The 9,911-nt window shown below is 31.2% G+C and overlaps 1 long non-coding RNA gene across 1 annotated transcript; it reads left to right on the top strand.

The window, feature by feature from the left end:
• The first annotated feature begins 298 nt into the window (after positions 1–298).
• Positions 299–1,270, top strand: LOC104773031. Its single transcript, XR_765011.2, has 2 exons — positions 299–418; positions 543–1,270. It is a non-coding gene; the product is annotated as an uncharacterized LOC104773031 (long non-coding RNA).
• Positions 1,271–9,911: the final 8,641 nt, after the last annotated feature.

The following is a 9,911-nucleotide window of genomic DNA, read 5'->3' as shown; positions in this document are numbered from 1 at the left end:
AACGAAAAGAGAGCAACAAAATGAGATATAACATATTTTTCCGTTGGCTGAAATTTAATAATACCTAGTTTATTTACAAAAGTTCTTTCTTTTTCTTCCATTTCATCTTTTTTTTTCCAACTACACTAAATACCATTCAAAGGGATATCCGACCTTTTACCATTCGAGTATATGATATACTTTTAATAATCGACCATTCAATGTATATTAATATGCAAAAATATTTTAAAGGGTATTCAATTTGATATTTTATAGGATTTATCAGATTTTAATATTTTAAAATTTTGAAAGATTTAAGTAAATTTTTAGGAACGTTTTCTAAGAAAGACAATTTATTTTTTTCCCTTTTTCTCTTTCAAAAACCTAATCCCCGCCGCCAAGATCTAATTCTAAATATCACTGTTTACGGTGGCCCTATGTATGTTTAGTTTTCAGCTTAGTTTTCTTTTTCAAGTTTTTTTGGTTTCGTCCACAACAAAGCTCTGATTTTGAACTCAGATCCAGAAAAGAATTTGTCTTTTAATTTCATTTCTTTGCTTCAGATGACGTTGATTCGACTGGTCTGTTTCTTTGGAAGTCGAATCCAATCTTTGGAGGTGGTTCAACGGAATTAGGATCGGTCCAAATCCCAGCTATCTCTCTGTTTAAGTGAATCTGATTCTCTCTAGCCTTTGGTTCAGCTTCGGTGTGAAGTCATCTCGACGGGAGAACATAAAAGATTATCGTCCACTATCTAAAGAAGATGTTATCGGGGCCATGTTACCTCTCCCAGCAGATGAAGAGTTCTTCCTCCCCGTACCTTTAAATAAGTTCTTCAACTGGAGCATATCAGCAGGTATAACCTTGTGTCTTCCCCTGGATTGGCTTAAGCACTTCTCAAGAGGTATTGGGTTGAGTTTCAATTGAACATTTAGCGGTATAGAAGGGGTTGGTTTCTTCTTCCTTTGGCTGGTGCTCTTCTTCATCTCGGTTCTACAATTTCCTTGCTAATCTGTTTGGCTGCAATTTACCCATTCACTCTCAAGTGCGTTTGTTTGTTGTTTGTTCTCGGACTCTTCTTCATCTGCGGAAGAAGATTTCATGCGTCGTTGTCTTCCTGTCTTGGAGTCCTAGACTGATTTGGTTTTTAGAGATGAATTTTTATTAGCTTTGCAGTGTTTGTTGGGTTTGGTTTAATATTTAGTTTGTAAGATTTCTTTGGTTGTTTAAGTTTCTGGGGGTTTCTCTGTATCCGCCGGCTCTACCTCCAAATGAATTTTGATCCTTTTCAGCTTTGTATAACTCAAACGCATTCCATCAATGAAATCCTTTTAGTGAAAAAGGTGATTTTTTAGGAGATCTGATTATTTTTTAGGGTTTTTATATTTTCTAAATAGAAAATAAATGTGATTCTATCAGATTTTAGAATATTTTTACAACACATACAACGAAAATTTGACTCCTAATGTTTCAACCTATCTCCGATTGTCAAAAAAAAGTAAGATGGAATGATTCTCTTCTTTTAATGAAACAAGAAAATGCTAATATGTGGAACTGTTAAAAATTCCCTTTACAAGCCAAGTCTTGAAGAAACAACAAACCACGGTTAGCTTCTGTTCCGATGGCCACACCGACTTCAACACAGAAACCCTTTGGAAGAACAAGGCGATGCACCACAATGATTGTAAAAAAAAATTAAACCAGACAGAGAAAATATATGTAATTACGTAAGGTTCTTCAAATTAATGGTACCACTGTTTTTGATCCAACAAATGCTTCTATCTTCTTCCAATCTCGATAGAATCTGTAATCAAACTAAATATAATCAAATCTCCAAGCTTCTGAAAAAAATTATCAATTGAGAAAGTTTCAGGTACATACAAATCAAGAGCTTCTAGATCCATACCCAATCCCAGCACAAAAAGTCACATGAAAACAGAATTTGACATGTGGTTCATAAAGTTTTATTAACGTGATTGGATGCTAATTCGACGACAACTTCACTATTCATTCCATCACAAAAAATAGTTTTCGTGTTGTCATGTTTCATAGTAAGAAAAGTTGCAATAATCGAGGAGATAATTATTAGCTCTATGCAGTCAGCCTTGACTTAAAGATACGGCGAGGGCGGTGGCCGGGGGACCAATTTTTTTTAGGGATTCGGTGTTCAAAAAAAATATATATATTTAGGGGTCTATTTGATTTGTTTAGGACTTTTGATTTGTACAGCATGTCCATAGTCCATAAAAGATCTATAATTCATTAAAATTTATCTTTATTCTTTTAACCAAAAAGACTTATTCATTTAATCTAGTTTTTTCACAAAAGAAAAAAGATGTGTTTCCTTTCTTAAAACATGTTTCCCTTTCTTGAAGCAAACGATACAACCATTTTTGTAATTTATCTCGTCATCGTGAGTCATGATGATCAGATTCCGATCTTATCAACCACTCCTGTGATAGTGGCATCAGCTGAAAGAAGTTTTTCTAAGTTAAAATTGCTGAAAAATTATTTGAGGTCATCAATGTCTGAGGAAAGTTTGAATAGTTTAGTAATTTTGTGTATTGAAAAAGAATTTTTATAGAATATGGATTTTGAAACAATTATCTATTATTTTGCATAAACAAAAGCTAGAAGAAGACGGTTCGTTTGATTATTACTCTCTTTTAAATATTTGATACCTTTTTTTGTTGATGTTTCAGCTCTACCAAGCTTTTGATGCAGCTTAGAAGTCTGTAGCTGAATGGACGCATGCTCTACACATAGCAGAGAAGAACTATTTTTTTTTTTCTTTTCTTTTGTCGGTAAATTTCCAACTTATCTGATTTCAGATTGATGATTTCATGATTTTTTTTTCATTTTATTGAATTTTTTTTCCTGATATGAGATGTATAAGGGGATCCATATTTTGTATTTTGCCAAGGGTTATCGAAAATTTTAAAACGGGGCTGTATGCAGTTGTATATGTCCGAGAGTTTTTATGTTCTTTTTAAAATCCTTCAAAATTCTACTTTTTTTTTTATCAACCAGATGGTATCATTCCAGTAATCAGAAGGTAACATACAAAACAAGAATTGTTTAAAATACAACATATGGGATTCTTTCCCAAAGCAGAGAACAGTAAAGGTACAAAGATAGATAGGGGCAGTCAATATGAAGAGCTTGAGAGCTATGAACCACATGCTAGGTAGCAACATCGAATCTGTGAGGTCAAGGCAAACTCCATGAGCAAGTCAATGGAGGAGTAGGTGGCCATTGTCTTGATTCTTCGAAGACTGGGCGGAGATGAAAAGGACAAAGTTGGATGTATCACCAATATGAGGAGGTCTATCTCTATGTAGAGCTTTGCCAAATTGTCGAGCATGGTTGATGTGGCTTTGATAACCGGTGACTACAGAGGTAATTGCTGGTCCAATGTTGAGAGAGAAGAAATTAAAGAGGTTGTGGTAACCACTACTCCTTAGAGTGGGGGTCATAATGCCACTAGTCTTCAAGATTATATAAGGGGACTTCAGAAAGTGGTTGGTTTTTGGTTTAGAGAGCTTTGAGTTTAGGCAAGGTATAGTTAGGAGGTTGGTAAAGAATTGGTAACCCCCGCTCCATAGAGGTGGGATCATAATTCCAAGCTTTTTCAAGCTGTCTCCATAAGTGGGATCATCCGTAGGGTATCCGATTAACATGGTTTTCAAAAGACTCTTGTGCCATTCTAGCAACAATGGTGGTTTAAGGTTCAAAAGCAGTCTTCGGACTAAAGGGAGCATTAATCTAACCAAATGTTTTTTTGAATGGGAAAGAGTGGAGTTCAGACAAAACCTGGATACATACTAGTCTCGATACAAGTAGTTCACAAGCAAATTAGAAGGAATCCATGTTCTGCTACTGAGGAGAACTCGACTTGACCAAGCAGAAAACACCGATGCTAACAGATTTGAGCTTGATATACAGCCATCATAATTGGGTCAGAGTTGCTTCCGGTTCAGGGATGTGCCATAGTTTAACCAAAGTAAACTATCTACCAGGATTTTGAGATAGGAATGGAGAGCAAACCTAGGCCAAAGGGGGTAACAAAGGGGAAACAGAGAACGCCGAAGTTTTAGAATTCTTTGTCAAGATCTTCCACGGCTCCGACATCAAAACAGAGCTCCCGTCCATCTGCAGCCAAATAAAACCCTTGGAGAGAGGATATAGATCCGAGGAGCGGAGTGATCTTGGGATTGACTACGGAAAGAGCCAGCTCGAGAGTCAGCAGACAAGGTTACCGGAGCATTCGAGGGGTTGAGGGGTACTATCAGGCGGTTGGGGACTCAGAAGAGCAAGTTCGCCGAGCGAGGGAGTCGGAGGCGAAGGAAGGAGAGGAAGGTGATGAACCTGACACATTGCCGGAGGTGAGATCTGAGATCTTGAGAGGACTCTAGTGAAAGAAAAATAGAACTTAACGGAGTTTTGTGGACAGAGGAGAAGACGAAGATTACAGAACTAGAGCCCAGCGATGCCGATCGGTCTTGACGCCGCCGGGAGAAGCTTCCTCGGTGGTTGTGCCAGAGAGGAAAACGGCTAGGGCAAACTCTGAAATAGTGATGCTTTTAGTTTTCAAATGTTCAAAATTCTACCTTTAAGGTATGATTTTATTAGTCATATTTTTCAACTGAGAAACAAACAAAAATCTCATAGCAGCAATTTTTACAATAGTTGTAATATGTTGAATAACAGTAGATTTCAAGTAATTATTATAAACTATTGGTTGAATAACAAGATATTGTACATTATTTCAATTGATTTTATATAAATTCCAAGTTAAATAACATAAGATTTTAAAAGATTTTTAAAAATCATCAATTGAAAAACAATCGATTTTAATAATACTATAAAATCTTTTAAAATATCAATTCAGTACCCTCCTTTTATTCAAAGAATTTAGGGGTCTCGATCTATACAAAAACATTTGTTTGTTTGTATATTTTTGATAAATAGTTCCGCTAAAGTATTGAAAAAACTGCCAAAATCAACCTCAACTTGTATTTGCTAAACGTTTTTTCATACCTATACTTCAATACCATGCAAATAACAACATGAACCATATTAAAATTTAAATTTGCTGCCTGAACTGTATGAAATATTGTCGATTTCAACATATGTTCCAACAGTGTTGAGTCGGAGTTTAACAATGTTGAGTCAAACGACTCGTGGCGTCTACATGGCAATGAAACTGATTACAACGACATCGTTTTGGTCATTTAATAGCAACTATAAAACACCCAAAAATGACTTTGTTGCTAATTTTTATATTTTGTGAAGATAATAAAAGTTTGAGAATTTTTGAGAAATATCATTTTTTGGTTTACCTTTTTTCAAAAATATTCCCCTAATCTATCTATTTTCAAAAATACCCTTTTTTAAATATGAAAAATTATAAAGTTTTATATAGTTCACAAGATACTTCTAGATAATAACTACTATCCCTAGACTCTATCCAAATACTTATAGAGTTTTAAAACATTTTAAAAAGTTTTTACAAGGTTTTTAAAAGGTTAACAAGGTTTTTAAAAGATTTTTAAACAGTTTTTAAAAGGTATTTATACTGTATTTATAAAATATAAAAAAAATTTACACACATATAAAGGTAATTTTGTATATATTTATAAGCTTACACACAAATTTTGAAAGTTTGCAAAAAAATTAGTGGCTTTTTTGGTAAAGTTTAAAAGAGATGGTATTTTTGAAAAATGGTATTAGAAAATGGGTATTTTTGAAAATTTCCCTAACAATTTAAGTAAAAGGAATTGATGTTACATTTAATTTTTTTCTTTGTTGCTAATTTCATCAATGTCAAAATTTATATTAAAATAAATATATAAAACGCAGAAAATAATGATTTGGAAAAGAAAAAAAGAAAAAAAATACTAAGGATAAGTGAAGAAGAATAGCTAATGCCTAATGGTGCCGAGGCCGGTGGCCCCTTGGTCCATAGTAATCTTCATGGATGTTAGGCAACGAATGATGCGCTTTCTTAGAACCTTGATGATGAACTCTCTGCTTCACTTTGTTTACAGCTACTAGTTGTTCATCATGTCCAGTAATACTCGTTGCATAAAATCTTTGAACCACCTATATGTATTTGCAATATAAACGAACCATTGAGATCAGTCCAATCGAGATAAATCATAAGGGATAAATAAAAACAGATAAAAATTTTATAAAATAAATTTAGAAAAAGAAAAAGAAAAATCTTAGGTGTACAAATATTTTTTGGTATCATTTGTTGAATCTGTGGCTGTATTTAGTAGATAGCTCACCTTAATTTTTTGACTGATGAGTTCTCTCAAAGTTCTTTCCAATCGAGAACCTGCAAAATTATGACCCTATCTTATTAGTATCTCCACGCAAATCTTAATAATGTTTAAACTAGAAAACTCCAAATATGTAAAAAAGACATAAGTATAACCAAATATATTGTACTTTATTACCTTGAACCGGCGTTAATAGAACAAAGATGAGCAATACAGAAATGAACAAAGATGATCTCATTTCAGAGTCGTATTTTATAGGTAAAAATCGAAGATATAGAATCGTTGTATTGTTCTATCTTTTATTGTGAAGAAACCAGGTACATAGCGAATAAATTAAGATGTATTTATAGTTCTTCTCAAGTGTTTGTATTGTTTTTTCTATTATATTTTATGTATACTATGCACATTAAACTCTTTAAACTCTTCACACACTTTTCCATAGTTTTTGTAAATGTTGCAAAAAGGGCAACCATTTTTCGACATTGACATTGGTTAATTTGAATGAAGTGATTATTAAATATTTTCCTTAAGAGTACTCATGTAAATAAAAATAAAAAATCATAGAATCAATGCTTCTCTATCTGTCTCTCTTATATATATAAGATTATGATCCGTGATACAACATGAGTTGATATATATAAAAACTTTATTTAAAAATTATAAACTAATAACTAAAAGATAATTCATTATAATAGAAAAATAAACTTCATCTGGCAAGCATTAGTTAGCTTTTATTAAATGTAAAAGTTTCATAACTTTAATTAATCGTGTTTATTTTGTTCTAGCTAGATATAAATTTGAAGCACTATATTTATACACATATATGTTATGAACCACAATAATTTAATACATATTTTCAATATTTCAACTAAAAATAAAAATAGTATAGGTCAAAGTAAATAGCATATATCACTATTGCTATTTCCTTTTTTTTTTAATTTAATTTCATTGGAACAAAATAGTTTCTAATTATGTATTGTCAAAAAAATATCATAAATATATATGTCTTTCAAAATTAATTTAGATGAATTAATCATCTCACATATATAATCTCACATCACTTCTAATATCTCACATATATATATATATATATATATATATATATATATATATATATATAATGATGCCATGTTTATAAGTAGGACTTTAAAAACTAAAATACAAAAAGAGAATTTGTTAAAAATACCCTTTTTTGGGATATCTCTTTTCAAAAATACTCTCTTTTTTGAACATTTTCATTTTTACTCTATTTTACATAATTTCAATGTGTTAAATTAATTTTTAGAATTTTTTTTTTTAGTTTTGGGTTCTCATTTTACATTTAGGATATAGTTTTGAGAGGTTAGAGTTTAATATTTGGAGTTTAGGGTTTAGAATTTAGTGATTTTATTCATAGAAAAGGGGTGTTTTTGAAAATGACCAACATGATTTAGTATTTTTAAAAAGTGACATAGGAAAAAGGGTATTTTTGAAAATTCCCCGTACAAAAATTAGTATACAATACAAATATTCTGAATCACATAATTGGTTTGTGAGGTTAGTCGTATACAAAAATTATCAAAAATAATTTCAGTGTTCTTAGTTAATTGAGACATAAACTTAAAAATACTCAAGCTTGTAAATCAAAATCGTAAGTTTCCAGTGAATTTTTAAAGAAAAGTTTTAAACTACGTTAACCAAGTGGGATTCAAGTTTTTTTTAATTTTACTCTTATTCATTAAGTAAACTAAATAAAACAGGCCGTCATAATTCTTTCAGCAGTTTATGACACAACACAAGTACAAGACCAGTTCATTATTCTGTTCCTAAATCGAAAGATTTTAATCTGACCCATTTTAGCAGTTACAGTTTCTAACAATTTTAAATTGCCCACCTGCTGTTTTAAAAGGAAATAATAATTTTAAAATAGTATATAAAAATATAGATTTTTGCGTTTGGTGAAATGAAACCCGAGAAGAAAGACAAATCATCTTTTATTTAGACCAAACATAAAAAGGAGAGGGACAAAATCGCACATAATGCTCTTCTGTTTGCTAAGCAATCTTTTAGTGTGGCATGCCGTTTTCTGGTCTAATTTATTTTAATTTTATTAGCTTCTCCCACTTTGACTTGTTTTTTTTGGTTCTATCTTGTATTCCTTCTGTTTCACTTTAAGTTATATTTTAGCAAAATATTTTTATTTTATTTTAAGTAATGTTTACAATCTTGTGTGCAAAAATTAAATGTATTTAATTTATTTTGACCAATCATATTTTGTATTGTATTTTGTTATTGGTTGAAATTATTTTATTTAGTGATGCTTTTATTGAAAAGAGGTAACTTATATATATATATATATATTTAATTTGTATGTAAAAATCTTAAATATCACTTAAAACCATGTACAATAAGGATGTTTGAGTAAAATTTTCAATTGTTTAACTCATACAGTGAAGCTGTTAATTTTTTTTTAAAAAACCTATGTGGATTAAACTGAATTGAAAAAATGCAACTAGACAGTTGCCAGGTGAGATATGCATTGCCACGTGGTGAAGTATGAGAGGAGAAGATGGTAATTGGGTTGTAGATAGTTGTTTTTTTCTATGTGGGAAGGTTCCCTTAATTTTGATTAGTTGATGATAGTTTTGTGAGTTTTATCTCCTCCTAATTATTTGATCTCTTTCTTTTTTTGTCTTCATTGAATCGAAAAGTCCCGATTCATAGCCATAACCCTACTACGAGAGATAACACGACTTAGTGGAGTCGAATTCCAGTGGGATCGGTTGCAGAGGTGGTGCTGTAACCACTTGACTAAAGACACTTCCGTGATCTCAATTATTTTACATTATTATTTTTATATAAAATAAAAAGTACACCAAAATTTATCATTTTTTAAAAATTATAAATAGAGACTAGTCTTGTTTTATTGGACATAGAAAAAAAACAATTTTTTAACTAAAAAATTCAATTTTCCGTGGACCAATTTTTTTTTCTGTGTGTGATTAAACTTCTTATTTTTTCTTAAGAAATAAAAATTAATTTCAATTATAAATTACAATAGAAAATAAAAGTATATAATTTTTTTCTAAATAGGAGATGAAAGAGTTGAACAAATGATCTTTATAAATTTCTTCAACTTTAGTTGAATGGGTTGAATCCAATGGAAACAAATTGGATGAATGCTCATTCAACCTTTTCAACCTATTAATTCAAGTCGATGAATGATTAAATACTATTCAACCAATTTTATTCAACCCATCTTTTTCAACTCATTCATCCCTATGCAGTCATTTCCACCCTTGGTGTATTTGTGTTGGTTATAGTTATACGTTTTGTTGTAGCTATTTTGATATTAAAATAAATTTGTAAGGTTAGTTTAATATTATGATTTAGAGATATTTTTTGGTTTTCATTGAATAGAAAAATCCCGATTCATAGCCATAACCCTACTACGCGGGATAACGCGACTTAGTGGAGTCGAATTCCAGTGGGATCGGTCGCAGAGGTGGTGCTGTAACCACTTGACTAAAGACACTTCCCTGATCTCAATTATTTTACATTATTATTTTTACATAAAATAAAAAGTATACCAAAATTTATCATTTTAAAAAATTTATAAATAGAGACTAGTCTTGTTTTATTGGACATAGTAAAAAAAATCAATTT

This window comes from Camelina sativa, unplaced genomic scaffold, assembly GCF_000633955.1.
Source record: "Camelina sativa cultivar DH55 unplaced genomic scaffold, Cs unpScaffold00427, whole genome shotgun sequence".
Classification (NCBI taxonomy): domain Eukaryota; kingdom Viridiplantae; phylum Streptophyta; class Magnoliopsida; order Brassicales; family Brassicaceae; genus Camelina; species Camelina sativa.
Note: the sequence above shows the minus strand (reverse complement) of the source record. Positions and strands in the feature narration are given on the sequence as shown.